This window comes from Oryctolagus cuniculus, chromosome 20 (assembly GCF_964237555.1).
Source record: "Oryctolagus cuniculus chromosome 20, mOryCun1.1, whole genome shotgun sequence".
Classification (NCBI taxonomy): domain Eukaryota; kingdom Metazoa; phylum Chordata; class Mammalia; order Lagomorpha; family Leporidae; genus Oryctolagus; species Oryctolagus cuniculus.
In genome coordinates, this window is record NC_091451.1 from 28381181 (window position 1) to 28396795 (window position 15615).

General features: G+C 37.2%; 1 long non-coding RNA gene across 1 annotated transcript; it reads right to left on the minus strand.

The window, feature by feature from the left end:
* Window positions 1–1823: 1823 nt before the first annotated feature.
* On the minus strand, window positions 1824–9626 carry LOC138847179 (uncharacterized). Its single transcript, XR_011384825.1, has 3 exons — window positions 9499–9626; window positions 8415–8555; window positions 1824–7919 (listed from the first exon to the last, which is right to left on the minus strand). It is a non-coding gene; the product is annotated as an uncharacterized lncRNA (long non-coding RNA).
* Window positions 9627–15615: the final 5989 nt, after the last annotated feature.

A 15615-nucleotide genomic window follows, 5' to 3' on the forward strand; every position in this document is an offset into this window, starting at 1 on the left:
CTCCGTTTTGGTTATCAGTCAAAATTTCCTGCTTCTTCACACTTCTGGAACTTTTTGACAGAATGCTAAACCCGATGAAATTGACATCATTGCTTGATGTAATTTACTATCCTCCTTTAATTTTAATTGTTTTATTAATAGGTAGTTAATTTTCTTGTGCTCTTTTGAAGCATGGTTTGACGTTTTACTTATTTTAAGATTTTTATTTATTATTTATTTGAAAAATAGCAATTGGGGAGGGCATCCCATCTGCTGACTGAATAGCCAAGGCTGGGTCAGGCTGAAGCCAGGAGACTGAAACTCATTCTGGGTATTCCACATGAGTAGCAGGGACCACAGTGATTGAGCCATTGCCTGCTGCCTCCCAGGGTGCACGTTAGCAAGGCATTGGAATGGAGACAAGTTTTGATCCCAGGAATTCCAATATCCAGTGAGGGCATCTGAAGCCATGGCTTAATTCCTACACTAAATGCCTGCTGCAAAGTTGTGGGTTTTAGGATAGGTTTAGGATCCCTTTACTGTCCACAAACTTTGAACTGGAGTAATTTTGTTCTCTTAAGCACAATTGACAGTGGGGACATTGCTGGTTGTCACAACCATGTAGTGCTACCAGTGTCTAGTGGTAGAGGGCAGGAATGAAGCTAACCGTCAAAGAACATACTGGACAGCCCCCAACAGCATGGAGTTATATGAGTCAGTGTGTCGAGAAAAGCTTGAGAAATGCCATTCAGTGAATTCTGTCCAACTTTACCAGTTTACGTCTTCTGGCCTCATGTAAAGTCTGAGAATAGTTCAGCTGTCAGCCAAGCCTTATGCAGTATGGCTTCAGAGATGCAAAACAAAGTATTCAGCTCCACTGTCAAGTGGAAGGTTTCTGGAGCTTTCTCTTTGCATAGCTTGTTCCTTTGTGGTGCCCTGTGCATGCATCCCAAGGGTCTCATCCTTTCTTAGGTTTTTTTATGTTACATCTTTATTGTTTTCTCTGTGTTGTGGCCTGGAAACTGTTTTCCATCTGAAAGCTGAGGCTCATTTCAAGTTTTTTTCCTCTCTGACATTGTTGAACTGTGTTGTTCAATGGTAGAGAATAGTTCTATATATTTTTCCAGATTTCTCGTTTATATACGGAGACAATCTTGCAGTTATTTCCACCATGGCCAGAATTTTCACTACTTCATTTTGTTTGAATTTCTATTTTCATGATGACCAACTGTTTTGACAACCTGTTTTTAATATGCCTTCTGGCTATTTGTACACCCTGTTTTATGAATTACTTTATTAAATGGGTCCCCACTTATCGACTGACCAGACCACATTTACATACCAATTCTTAAGATTTTTTTAAAGTTATTTTTAAAAATTATTTCTTGGAGGCAGAGAGATGGAATGAAAAAAAGAGTGGTTCCTTCCACTTGTTCACTCAACAAATGTCCACAGTAGCTGAAAGTAGGCGAGGCCACAGCTGGGAGCTAGGAACACAACTCCAGTCTATTATATGGGTAGCCAGAGAACCTCTTGTACCACTGCTTCTGCCTCCCACGGTCTACATCAGCAGGAGACCTAAACAGATCTGCTTATCAAACACGAACATTCCAATGAGGGACACAGGCACCTTAATCTCTAGGACAAATGTTCACGCCAGGCTTTCTCTTCATAATCTCACACTATTTATCTGTATGTTGTACAAACATGATTCTTCTAATCCTGTGACGTACTTTCTCATTTCTTAATGTTGTATTTTGATGTTTATTACATTTAATAAAGTTCCTTTGAACCTCCACTTTTTTCTTGTGTTAGCATTTTAAAATTTTCCCATGAAGTCTGACAAGTTGATCATAAATATTTCTTTTTTTATCTAAAAGCTTTATTAACCTTGAACATTTATGTATGTGTGTGTGTATACATATATATATATATATATGTTTATAATCCACCTGAAATAGATTTTTACGTAAGATGTTCAGTAGGGTAGAAATTCAATTTTCTCAACACTATTTAATAAAAAGCCCATTCATTCTTCACTGACATGTTTATATTACGTGGAACAGTGGCTATGTTCTATTAATAGTCTATAATAAAAATATTCATTTGGCTATATTTCTACAGCTTTAATTAACATTTTAAATATTATGTCACGTGTAGTTCTGCTGATTAATTCTTTCCTCTTTAAAATTGCCTTGAATATTGAATCCTTGTTATAATCCCATACAAATGTAAAACAAAAACCCAATGATAAAAACTGGGATTTTTGAACGGAAGTAAGTTGATTCTATAAATCCATGAGTAAAGATTTAGCTTCTTAGCAACTCTGAATTCCCCATTATCTGAACATTGCAATATTTCCTCTAATTATTTTGATATCTAAAATTTTATGATTGTCTTATCTCTGCCAAAAATATAAAACACTATCTATAATGTCTATATCTTATTAATGTAACTTTCATAAGCCTTAAAATGATGTTTTCCAAATTTGCTTATATTTTTTAATATTTGTTTAAAAGACAGATTTTCATCCACTGGTTCACTCCCCAGATGGCTCCAACAGTTGGATCTAGACCAGGCTGAAGCCAGGAACTAGGAATTTCATTTCACTCTCTCACTTTTGTACCGGTAGGGGGTACCCAAATATTTGGGCCGTTCTCTGTTGCCCTCTAAAGCACATTAGCACGAAGCAGAGTAGACAAGACTTGAACCAGCATTCTGACATGAAATGATGGCTTAGAGGGCAGCAGCTTATCCCACATACCACAACACCAGCTCTTGATCTTTATTTGTAAGATTGTTCTGGCTGTTTAAAATTACCGATTTTTCAAAAGCAACTTACAATAAACTAGTTTATTACTAAAATAAGCTTTGCCTGGTGTTTGACTGGGACTACACTAAATCCATAGGTTAGTTTGGGAAGAAAACAACCTTGCATGTGGTAATTTTTAGTGTATCTGTTCATTTGCTTAGATAGTCTTAGATTATTTATAACACTGTTTTGTGGTTTTCATTATACAAATCCAGCATGAAATTTGTTAGTTTTTATTGGAGTATATCTTTTAGGTTTTTTTTTGAGTTAAGAAATCAGATGCATATGGGCACGGATTATATAATCCTATTTAATGAAAGTGTCTAGAATAGATAATCCATACAGACAGAAAGTAGATTACTGTTCACAAGGGGTTAGAAGGAAATGGGGTATGACAGGTAAAAAGGACTTCTTTTTGGGTAATAAAAATGTTCCAAAATTAGATAGTAGTGATGGTTGGACAACGTTATGAATATATTAAATACCACTAAAATGTACAAATTAAAGGAGTAAATTGTATGGGGATGTGAATTGTACCTCAATATCTTAAAAATCAAAATAAATTAAAAATAATCAATACTTAGCAAAAACAAATTTTCTTGCACAGGTGTTTTTGGTCCAGTGGTGGGTATGACACTTGGGATGTCTACCTCTCCCTTCTCCCCTCTCCACATATGGGAGTTTCTGGGTTCAAGTCCCAGTTCTGCCTCCAACTTCCTGCTAATGCATACTTTAGGAGGCAGCAGGTGATGATTTTAATTCCTACAATTCGTGTGACAGCCTTGATGTGAATTCTAGCCCCCTGGCTTTGGCCTGGCCTGGTCCTAGCTTTTGTAGGTATTTGGGGAGTGAAACGGTAGATCAGATTTCTGTCTGTCTTATTCTTCTTTTAAAATAAATTGAAATAATTAATACAAATAAAAACATTAATTTCTAACTGTTGATTACCACTATGTACATGTGTAATATTTGAATAATTAACTTGTAAATTATAACCATAAAATATCTTTCATTTGTATCAGTAACATTGTATGTAGATCTTTTACAATTTTCTATCTAGGTATAGTATCATTAAAATGGATAATATTCTATTGCTTTTAAAATAGATTTGTTTTCTTTCATGGTTTATTGCAATGCATAAGACTTATAATACAATGTTTTACAAGAGTATTGAGAGGATATCATTGACTTATTTCCATTTTGTGTGTTATCACAAATAGATTTTAGGTAGATTTCCTTGATCATATTTGTTGTCAGTTTCTAAACAGTTTTAATTAATAGATACTTAATGATTATATGTGTTTTTAAAATCTTATAGATTTGTTTTTAAGATTGATATGTTTGAATGCTTTTGAATCAAAATAATTCAACAAACTCATTCTAAAATACATATTTGTTTTTAAAGGTAAAATTATGTTTAAATTCTTCATAATTCATCTATCTTCATTTTTATATTCTTAAGAGTAATCATATTTGTACAGACATTCATCATTACATCCAGTGTCTGGAACACTTGTTGATTTGCTCTGTTATTTCTCTTAGGTTTTAGACACGTTGCCTATGCTTTCTTTTTTTTTTTTTTTAAGATTTATTTATTTGTTTGAAAGAGTTAGAGAAGGAGAGGCAGAGAGAGAGTAAAAGGTCTTGCACACACTGATTCACCCCCCAGATGGCTTCAATGGCCAGAGCTGTGCCAATCTGAAGCCAGGAGCCTCCTCCCGGTCTCCCAAGCAGGTGCAGGGACCCAAGCACTTGGGTTATCCTCCCCTGCTTCCCCAGGCCATAGCAGAGAGCAAAATCGGAAGTGGAGCAGCTGGAACTCTAATTGGTGCCCATATGGGATCCCAGCACTGCAGGCAGTGGCTTTACCAGCTATGCCACAGTGCCAGACCCACTTATACTTTCTTAAAAGATGTATTTATTTACTTGAAAAGCAGAGTTAGAGAGAAATAGAGAAAGAGCACAATTCCATCTGCTGGTTCACTTCTCGAATGGCTATAACAGTTGAGCCTGGACCAGGCCAAAATCAGGAGCCTGAGCTCCATCTGGAGTTCCCACATGTGTGCAGGGGCCCAAGCTTGGGTTATCTTCCCTGCTTTCCCAGACAAATCATTGGGATGCTGAATCGAAAGTGGAGCAGATGTAACCCGAACTGATGTTCATATGGGATGTTGGCATTGCAAGCAGCAGCTTAACCCTCTGTACAACACCTGCTCCAAATTTCCTTTGTGATGATATGGGTGGGAATTATGGGTTAAATCTGAAGTTTTGTGTGAATACTACATGTTGAGGATATCTTCATTCAGAGAGGAGTTTGCCTTCCAATTTGTGATTTTAAAAAATTGGAGACTGCTTTATTAATCAAGTGGAGACTGTGCAGAGTAATGGCTGATTGTCTCTGCAGCTTTGTCTCCTCCTCTTAAAACCTGGCACTCTGTCTAGATGCTTTTAGATGCTCTAGAATTCTCTTCAGGGCCCCTATATTTTTTGAGTCACTATTTTTATTTATTGATTTGAAAGAGTTACAGAGAGGGAGAGGAGTGACAGTTCTTTATACGCTGGTTCACTTCCCACATGGCTGAAACCACCAGGGCTGAGGCAGGCTGAAGCCAGGAGCTGCTTTTGGGTATCCCATGTAGGTTCAGAGGCCCAAGGACTTGGACCATCTTTCATTGCCTTCCCAGGACATTATCAGGGGGCTGGATCAGAAGTGGAGCAGCCAGGACTCGAACCAGCACCAATGCTGGCACTGCAGACCATGATTTAACCACCACACCACAACGCTGGCCCCCAACAGCCCCTATATTTTGATGAATATAGAATTTTGTTATTTTTCTCAAAAGACTGTTGACTAGCAGTTCAATTTTTTAAAGATCCATTCTCCTTAGCATTTTAGCTCTCCAATCTCTGCTGCCCCAGGATGTGGTCAGTGTACCAACAGGGCCACCAACTGTGACCTTGAGCCCACCTTCCAAAGTCTCTGCCAAAAGCATGTACTGTGTAATGAGTTCTAGCAACTGTTCTCAGTGGGTGACTTCTTAGCTTTCTGCCTCTCTCTGTAATAGGAAAATAACTTCAGACTATCTTCACAGATGCTTCCATTTCTGAAATCTCAGTCCATGGACTTGCTGTTTAAGATTTATTTATTTATTTGAAAGGCAGAGTTACAGAGAGGCAGAGGCAGAGAGAGAAATCTTCCATCCACTGGTTCACTCCCTAGTGGCTGCACCAATCCAAAGCCAGGAACCAGGAGCTTTTTCCAGATATCCCATGTGGTTGCATGGGCCCAGGCACTTGGGCCATTTTCTACTGCTTTCCCAGGCCATATCAGAGCTGGATTGGAAGTGGAGCAGCAGTGACTAAGTCACTGGAGCCCACTTTTAGTCACTGGAATGCTGGCAGTGCAAGTGGCAGCCCCACTTGTTATGCAACAGCGCCCCCCCCCCCCATGGAGTTCTTATTATATCTGTAGCTTTCTGCTATTCTCAACTAGATATTTGTTATAGTCTGTGTAATTTTTTTTGTATGTTTTAATTAATTTCATGGTTGCTTTTAACAGAACATTGGTATTTCACAAGGCCCTATATATCCATGAAGTTTTCCATATATATATATATATATGCAGTTTCAGGGACTTCCTTTGTATCACTTCCTCTGATTTTGATCTCATAAATAGTGTCTTGTACATAGCAGACTGATGTTGAATATCCACTTAATGAACGCACAACCAAACCATTACCAACAAAAAGCCATCTGTATATTACTAAATGTACTCAATATATTCTGCGTCATATCATTAAACATGAGGCATCTTCTCCCCTTGGTATTTGACTTAGGCCCTGAATTAAAGTGATTGCATGAAATAATGATTATATATACCCAGAAATCTTAGTGACATCCCTAGAATACAGTTTGAATAAATGTAGGTAAAAAGGTAAAATTGAAATAGGTCGAATATACTGACTCTGAAGAATATATTACAATATATAAATAGTGTAAAGATGAAGGTACTTAAAGGTGGTCACAGAAACAGAAATAAACTAGCATTTATTGTGCAAAATTTTTGAAATCTGAGCCTACTCATAGTTATACTAAAATGGGTTGGTATATTTTGCCTCCATCAACTACTACTGGAAAAATAAAAAAGAAGATAGTTTCCCAGAAAAATTTTACTTGATAAATGTTGATTGTCTTGGAGGTCACTGAATTCAAGCATTAAGTTTAATTAGGAATATTACTGACCAAGAGAGTAAAATGTTTTCTTAATGTTACTAGGAATTCAAAAAATTCCAAAGACCTTGAATATCATTTTGAGTTTCTGAATTAGGGCCGGCAATTTTGATTTTGTTACATTTCCTTTAATTTGAGGATTTAACTAAAGAGGTAATATTTATAATGAAACTGAATGTACACTAAAAGGCATAGAATAATCTAGTATTCAGATTTGATCATTTTACATATTATGAGCTACTGCGTTGTAAGTGCTTATGCATTTGAGTGATAACTATATTTTTCATAACTCATTACACAATGTCTGGAGGGGATCACCAATCATTGCTTTTATTTCCTATTGATGTGTTTATTCTCACCATATTGTCTTCATTGATAATATGAAATTATTAGTTCAAATATAAATTATAGGCCTTTTTCTAAAATTGGCAAGTCATTAAGTCTCTTCAGAAATGAGCTCCCAAAAACTATGCTGCGAGTTTGAGGTTAAATTTCATGGAATGAGATAAAAGCTTGTGTATCTTAATCTGAACTCCCCGGAGGACCCTGGGCTGCTCATTTTACATTAAAGCACTAAGGGTCCCCTTGCCTACTGCAGCACAACCTACGTGAAGCACCATCCTGAAAGGGACTGTGGTTATTACTGAAGGTATTTCAAAAGGAAAGCTGACTCTACCAAATACACACATTCAATGAAGTGAGATTATGAGTCACTAAGGTGCTAATGAACTGTAGGATGAGCTGCAGCAAACAAAATTTCCTCCATGCCCCCTCCAGTCAATATTTAGGAATCCAGATGTAGAGAGGAGACGTAGAATCCATCCAGTGTTCAATACTGCAGCAGCTGAGGTGGGATGCTTCCTCCACAGCTCTCTGCTGTCAAAATGTCAGCTGTATCCTAGGTCAAAATGAAATGCAGGAAGAAATGAAATTTGATCTATTGATTTCTTTGACTTTCAAGGAGAACTCCTCCTTCTCTCCATTGAAGTATACAATCGATATATACCATAAATGTTTTCTGTTGATATTACTGCCTTATATATAAGAAATAATGAAGAGATTATCTAGGTCTTAGACTAGCAATGGTGTTCAACAATCCAGAATAAACCAGCAAGTAATTGGGTATTGCCTAAGAAAGAGCACTGATAGCATTTTTCCTTCCTACATGCAGGAAGGAAGGAAGGAAAGAAACAAGAACGGAAAGGAGAGAAGCGAGAAAGGGAGAAGCAGGAAGGAAGGAAGGATGGATATTTGAAGGAGACAGTCGGGAGAGGGAATAATGGGAAGAAGCAAATGTTCTCAGTGGTTTACTAATCGGAGATGTAGATATGGACTATTGGTCAATTGAGCAAATTAAGTGAAAGCCAAGCGTATATGTTGAGTAAATACATACCTCGTAATATGTTACCTTTGGATGTCCGAGGAGCTGATGCATGGCCCATTCAATAGCAGCAATCGGAGTTAATCAGAAAACAAAGCCAGGCCAAGAGCCCAGTGTGTTCATCTTCTGTGTGTGAGGAGGACCTATTCAAAACTGAAAGAAATCATAGAAATGTTTAATCCATTAAAATACAAACAAGCAAAAAATAAGGACCAAAAACACGTTATCGATAACAAATATATTGACTATGCAATTTTATGATCTAGTTTCTTCCAATTTTTTATTTTCAAAGTGTTCCCATGATCAGTCTCATAATGGAGTAACGTTCTGATCTCTCCTTTCTTCCTGTACCCTTCACTGTTTATTTTGAATCCACTGGAGTTGTCCTACAGGGGTGTCAGTTTAGGTCTTCTTGAAATAATAAGTTCAGTACATTCTGGCTAAGGAGGTAGATGGATAATAAGCTCAACCTGTTCTCCCAGATAGATCAAATTAGTGTCACAATATTTCAATGTTTCGGTTATTTTCAGCCTCTTGGAGGAAATTCAATGTCAGAAACACATTTTTCGTACAGTGTTTTCACCTCCCACCCCTTTTTCTACAATCTTTGTATATTCATACTTCCTGCATCTGCTTTTACTGGATAGCCATGAGTTCCAGATTCTTGGGTAAAAGGAAAATTTATCTCGCTAAATCATTTGCATGCCATATCCATCAGGTAATGACAGGTAAAGCCTTTCTGGAGATGTCATTAAAGAAGAGATAAAATGTGTAGCAAAGGACAGTATTTTGTGTCTAGTATCAATGATAGTGTGTTCTCAAATTTTTCATTTATACCTTTTTTCTGCAAGGTTTTTATAAATGTAGGAATGTAATACAGATGAAATTAATGTATAATCAAGCTTTAAACTATTTTGGAATTTGCTGAGAATTTTGTTTTTAACATTAGCTGCTATCCCATTTAAGGAGAGTTAGTGAAACTTAAAGAGACTTTGAAACTCAAGAGAGAGGGAAGTTCTTGAGAAACACTAAAATCTTTACTAATTGTCTTTATTCTAATAGCTCAACTATTTTGAATCTTCATGAAAAAACTCACCATACTGAGAATATCCAGTCCATGTATCTGCTGCTGTTTCTGTTTTTTTGTCTTCCCACATCATTCTGTTATGTTTTTCAGGACAACAAAGTGCCTTCTGTGAGAAATTGCTTATCTCACAGGCCTTTCTCTGCTTTCCTGACCCAATTCAATGCCCTGCTTTGCTTGGACTATTTTTTTTTCTTAAAGTGATGAGCATCAAACCAAGGTGGCTACCTCAAATAAATATCTCAGTCTGCCACTCTTACCAGTGCATCTCTGTGTAAAGGACTTCAGTTTCTTATGCTTGATGGCTTCTTTCATAATGTGAGAATGACAAGATTACTTTCCTTATGGAATCGTTTGCAGATTTAAAGATTGAATCACTGTAAAGTGTTTAGTATCATTGCTGATTAACTAAAGTCTAGAAAAATATCTAATTCATTTTTGTACCTCACACAGCTCCTATTATGAAGTGCTAGATCCTGATAGGACTTTTTCCCCTTGGTCACCTTTATAACATTTCTTTTCTATTCCCTCTGGCAATACTATAATTGAAGCCTGCATTACTAATTGGCTGGATTTCTGTAATTTTCTCATAAATGATGGGCTTACTACAGCTAAGATCTTGTCTTTATCATTGACAGTTTGGTCTTTCCAAATTACAGGTCAGATCACTGCACTCACTTGCCTTCCCTTCAGTGGCCCTCTGTAGGTCTCAGAGCATACAAGGCTCTACATGCATAAACTTCTGCTTTACCCTCTCAAGTCATCTTAATAAATTTACCTTTATCTCTCACTAGTCAGGGCTGTCCGAAGAGGAGAAAGAAGAGGATAGGTCCCTGGATATATGAGAGTAGATTTATTAGGGGAATTGATTCATAAGATGACAGTAGCTAAGAAGTCCAGGAACTAGCTGTTTGCAGGCTGGAGATCCTGGGATACAAAGATGGTGGCTTCATCAAAGTCTCAATCTCAGAACCAGGGGCGCTGATGATCTAACTGAACTCAGCAGTGGCCAGAAAACCTGAGGACCTGGAGTTTGGGAGAGGGGATCTGATTTGAAACCTTTTGGTCAAAAACTAGAGAGCTCTGAGTTCTGATGTGCAAGGTAGCAGAGAGAGTCTATCCCAGCTCTTGGAGAGATCAATTCAAAAATTCTCAAACTTCTGTGGAGAGTTAAAAACCTCTGTGGCATTCCTTTTTTTTTCTGTTTAAAATATTTTAATTTTTTTTTCAGGAATATAGTGATCCTCCCCACCTTACCTTCCCTCCCACTCACACTCCCACCCTTCCTCCTCCTCCTCCTATTCCCATTCTTAATTTTTACAAAGATCTATTTTCAGTTTAGTTTATACTCATAAGGTTAACCCAACACTAAGTAAAAAGTTCAACAAAGAGTATGAAGAAAAAAACACTGTTCCTCAACAGGCAAGACAAAGGCTGTTAAAAATTATTGAATCTCAAAATGTCAATCTCAATCCTATAGATTATCGTTTAGGTACTATATTAGTTACCACAGATCAGGGAAAACATATGATATTTGTCTTTTTGGGACTGGCTTATTTCATTTTGTTGCAAACAATAGGATTAATAAAGTCACCTGGTATTTCTCTTTTTAAAATTTGAAGTATACATGAATCCAAAATGTATGAAAATTGCACTTAACTCTACAATTGTGTTTTTTTCCCCCACATATGTCTTTTTACTTTCTGGCCCTTTGGCCTGGCCCAATCTGATTCACATAAGAATGTCCTCTGGAAACACCCTTGGCTAAGTGTGTGACCAGGTTTCTCAGTGTTTCTTAATGTAGTTAACACTTAAAATTTACAGCACATCTCCCGACATACACGGTGTGAAATAATAGTGAATGAACGGATGAAAAGATGCTTGTGAATTCAATCTTGGTATTATCACATCCCCTGGATGCTGTATAATGTGCTAGATCTGTGCATGCAACAAAGAACCCAGTTTGTGTCCTATGCAGCATTAGAGATGGAAGCTGCATTATGTAACCCACTGAAATGCACAAGCTGCAAAATAGCTACGTACTTTAACCATCCTTCAAGGACCAGTGAATCTGAGATTACAGAAAGGGAAAAGCAGAGGAAGCTAAAACCTGTTCCTTGCCTCTCACATTGTATTGTTTTATTTATGTGTAAAGATACTGCTGTGGGGACATTATAGACCTCAGTGACATTCTTTCTGAATAGAGGCAGATGCTATTTGTCTTTTAAAAATGGAAATATATATGCATGCAAAAGTGCAAAAATGTACTGAAATCTAGTTTGTGTGTTTTCACATTTACCTACATCCATGTAATCATTCAGATAAAGACAGGTAATTCAAGCACCTCTAAATTTCTTTATTTCTTTTCATTGTTTATCCTGTCACACTCCAGAAGTAACCTGACTATTCTGACTTCTACTATTTAATATCTTTAGAATCTAATTGTACATAAATGGAATTATATAATATGTAGTCTTTGTATTTAGCTTTTATTACATCCCAAATTATGAGATGTATTCAGTGTGCTTCGTGTATAGGCAATGTGTTGTTTTTTTTTGGTATTACGTTCTATTATATGACTAGACTACACATTGTTTTTTATAGTCTCCCATAGGTAAACATTTGACTATGATCCTAGTTAAAGGTCATTCTGAGTAAAAAAAAATCTTGCATGCTTTTTTTTTTTTTTCTGGTGGGAATACATTCACATACATTTACACACACGCACACACACACACACACGTGAATGGTCTTCCAAAAGTTCCTAGTAATGGAATTAAAAGATGATGCAAATTTTCCAATAACTTTGGAACCTTATGTGTGTATATGTACTATTCCAAAAAGTTTGTAGAAAATGCATGTTATGATATGCAATAATACACACAGTCTCTGCCTATGGGATCCAGAAATAGGTGCTCAGTGATTCTCAAGGTAGCATAAACCCTCCTTACCATTCAGTTAGCTAGCTTTCATCTTTCATACCAAAGTAAACTTGTCATTAATCCCTCTTTTCCTTAAACTTGAAGTACATTCCTATGTGTGTATATATCTGAATATGTATGAGTGTACCTTGTATCGGTACATACTTAGAAGTGAATTTGTTGTTTCATAGGATCTGATGGCTTTTAAGATTTCTATTTTTTATACAATTCTTTTCTTTCCTCTTCCTACTTCATTTAAACATTGACCAGTCCTTCCTGACTTACACATTGTAATGTTATGTTATTTTTCATAATTCATTTGTTTTTATTTTATTTTTTTTTTGACAGGCAGAGTGGACAGTGAGAGAGAAAGACAGAGAGAAAGGTCTTCCTTTGCCATTGGTTCACCCTCCAGTGGCTGCCACGGCCAGCGCGCTGCGGCCAGCGCACCGCGCTGATCCGATGGCATGAGCCAGGTACTTATCTTGGTCTCCCATGGGGTGCAGGGCCCAAGCACTTGGGCCATCCTCCACTGCACTCCCTGGCCACAGCAGAGAGCTGTCCTGGAAGAGGGGCAACCGGGACAGAACCAGCGCCCCGACTGGGACTAGAACCCGGTGTGCCGGCGCCGCAATGCGGAGGATTAGCCTAGTGAGCTGCGGCGCCGGCCAAATTTTCCAATAACTTTGGAACCTTATGTGTGTATATGTACTATTCCAAAAAGTTTGTAGAAAATGCATGTTATGATATGCAATAATACACACAGTCTCTGCCTATGGGACCCAGAAATAGGTGCTCAGTGATTCTCAAGGTAGCATAAACCCTCCTTACCATTCAATTAGCTAGCTTTCATCTTTCATACCAAAGTAAACTTGTCATTAATCCCTCTTTTCCTTAAACTTGAAGTACATTCCTGTGTGTATATATCTGAATATGTATGAGTGTACCTTGTATCGGTACATACTTAGAAGTGAATTTGTTGTTTCGTAGGATCTGATGGCTTTTAAGATTTCTATTTTTTATACAATTCTTTTCTTTCCTCTTCCTACTTCATTTAAACATTGACCAGTCCTTCCTGACTTTATGCTTTGTAATGTTATTTTCATAATTGATTTGTTTTTAAAGATTTTATTTATTTGAAAGGCAGAGTGACAGAGCATGAGAAACAGAGAAAGCTATCTTCCATGCAGTGGTTCACTTCCCAAATGGTCACAGTGGTCGGGTCTTGGCCAGGCTGAAGCCAGGAGCCAGGAACGCCATCCAGGTCTTCCGTCTGGGTGGCAGGAGTCAAGCAATTAAACTATCTCTTGCTGATTCCCAGGAACATTACCAGGGAGCTGGCCTGGAAGCAGGCATCTGGGATTTGAAGCAGGACTCATTTGTCAGAGCTTGAGCTGCAGGTACTGGTTTAACCCATAGTGCCACAATGCTGGCCCCAATTTTTCTTTTTTATAGTCTGTTTCTCTGTACATACCTAATGTTATGCAAATAGGAAATTAATAATAAAAAGACTACCTGACAATACAAAATACCTTCAAATATTGTAGATTTTTCCATTTTTGTGTCCTTACACTTTTGAAGAATATTCTTAAGTATTACAGATCATTGGTATGTGCCACCCCAAATTCAGCATTTGAAATTTTTAAAAATTAATTTGAGATTTTATCTGTGTACATCCTTATGATTTGTTTTTACTTATTTTCTTCAGTGCATGATTATGATTATAACTTACTTGAGAGTTTTTTTTTTTTTTTTTTGATTTGATTTATTGAGATGTGGGGAGACAGAGAAAGAGAGGCAGAGAGAAATTTCCCATCAGCTGGCTGGTTCAGTCCTCAGTTGTCCACAGCAGGCAGAGGCGCTGAAACAAGAAGCCAGGAAGTCAGTCCAGGTCTCCCATGTTGTGGAAGGAATTCAAATACTTGAGCCATCCCTACTGCCCTGAGGGGTCTGCAATGAGCAGGGTGCTTCATTCATGAGCTGAAGCCAAGGCGCAAGCCCAGGTTCACCAATGTGGGACATGAGCATCCTAATGGGCAGCCTAATACTAGACCTATTCACTGCCTCTTTCGTTATTTTAGGTTGATGAGTTTGACTCCTTGTTATAGGTCAGTGTTCCTTATCATATCATATGCATCATTATATTTTTAAATATTCATTGTAAAAACTGCTTGTGTTTATGGGATAGAGGGTATCAAAGTTCACAGTGCACACTTGGAATTAAAACCTAAAACCTCTCTTAATTTCTAGTCTCATTCTTTGAGTCTAATTCCTAATGGCTAAGCAGAATATTCAGACTTTCCAGTGACCTTCACTTCCTCCATGCTTGAAAATAGCAGGATTTATGCCTTTGTGATTCTCCGATTTGCTGTAGAAACTGCTTTAATGACTTCTGCAGTGAAGTCTCATGTTTCACTTTAGCTGTAGCATTTTCGGAAAGAAAACATGAGGACTGCATACTGTTTCAGCAGAATTTGAAATAAAAGAAAAAAATGGGGCTTTTAGTGTTAAGATGCCAGATAATAGTGTTTCTTTGTTCTTTCTGGGAAATGCAAGTGATAAATATCAGACAGAATGAAGCATACGATAAACAAGAACAAAATCTAAAACAGGAAAGTAATCTTTGATGTTGCTGATAGTGGCAATAAAATCTCACACTTAGATGCAAGAAGAGGCTCCTTGCTAAAAACTATGGAACATTAGAAATCACTCAGAATTTAAGCTTATTCAGATGTAATGAAAGCTTTCAGACAGAACCAGAGATTCTCATAAAAACAATTAATTTTCTCTGATTTACCCAGGACAAAAACAAAATAGTTCTTTCTTATTAATCTAGAATGAACTTTGTCCAATGATTTCTAAATGGGCAAACTAGTAGATTGGGCTAATATTTATGAAGGCAAGTTTTACAAAGAAGCTTCTACATGTCCCTTTTCCTTGTCTGCTTCCAACCAGTCATCATAGTATTGCTAAGAAATGGCAGTGTCTTTGTGGCCTTTGAAGGAATTTTGAGACTGGAGACTGCAGAATTCTTTTATATTCATAAAGGTTAGAATTAAAAACAAATGTAACTGCTTCCTACATAAGCTGGGTACTTTATCTTTGCAACCATTTGTTTCAGGTGGTACAAATATAATTAGAGGCATAATTAATAGGTAAAATGTCACCATGCCTGTACAACTCCCAGGTTACTTACTGCTTGAGAAGT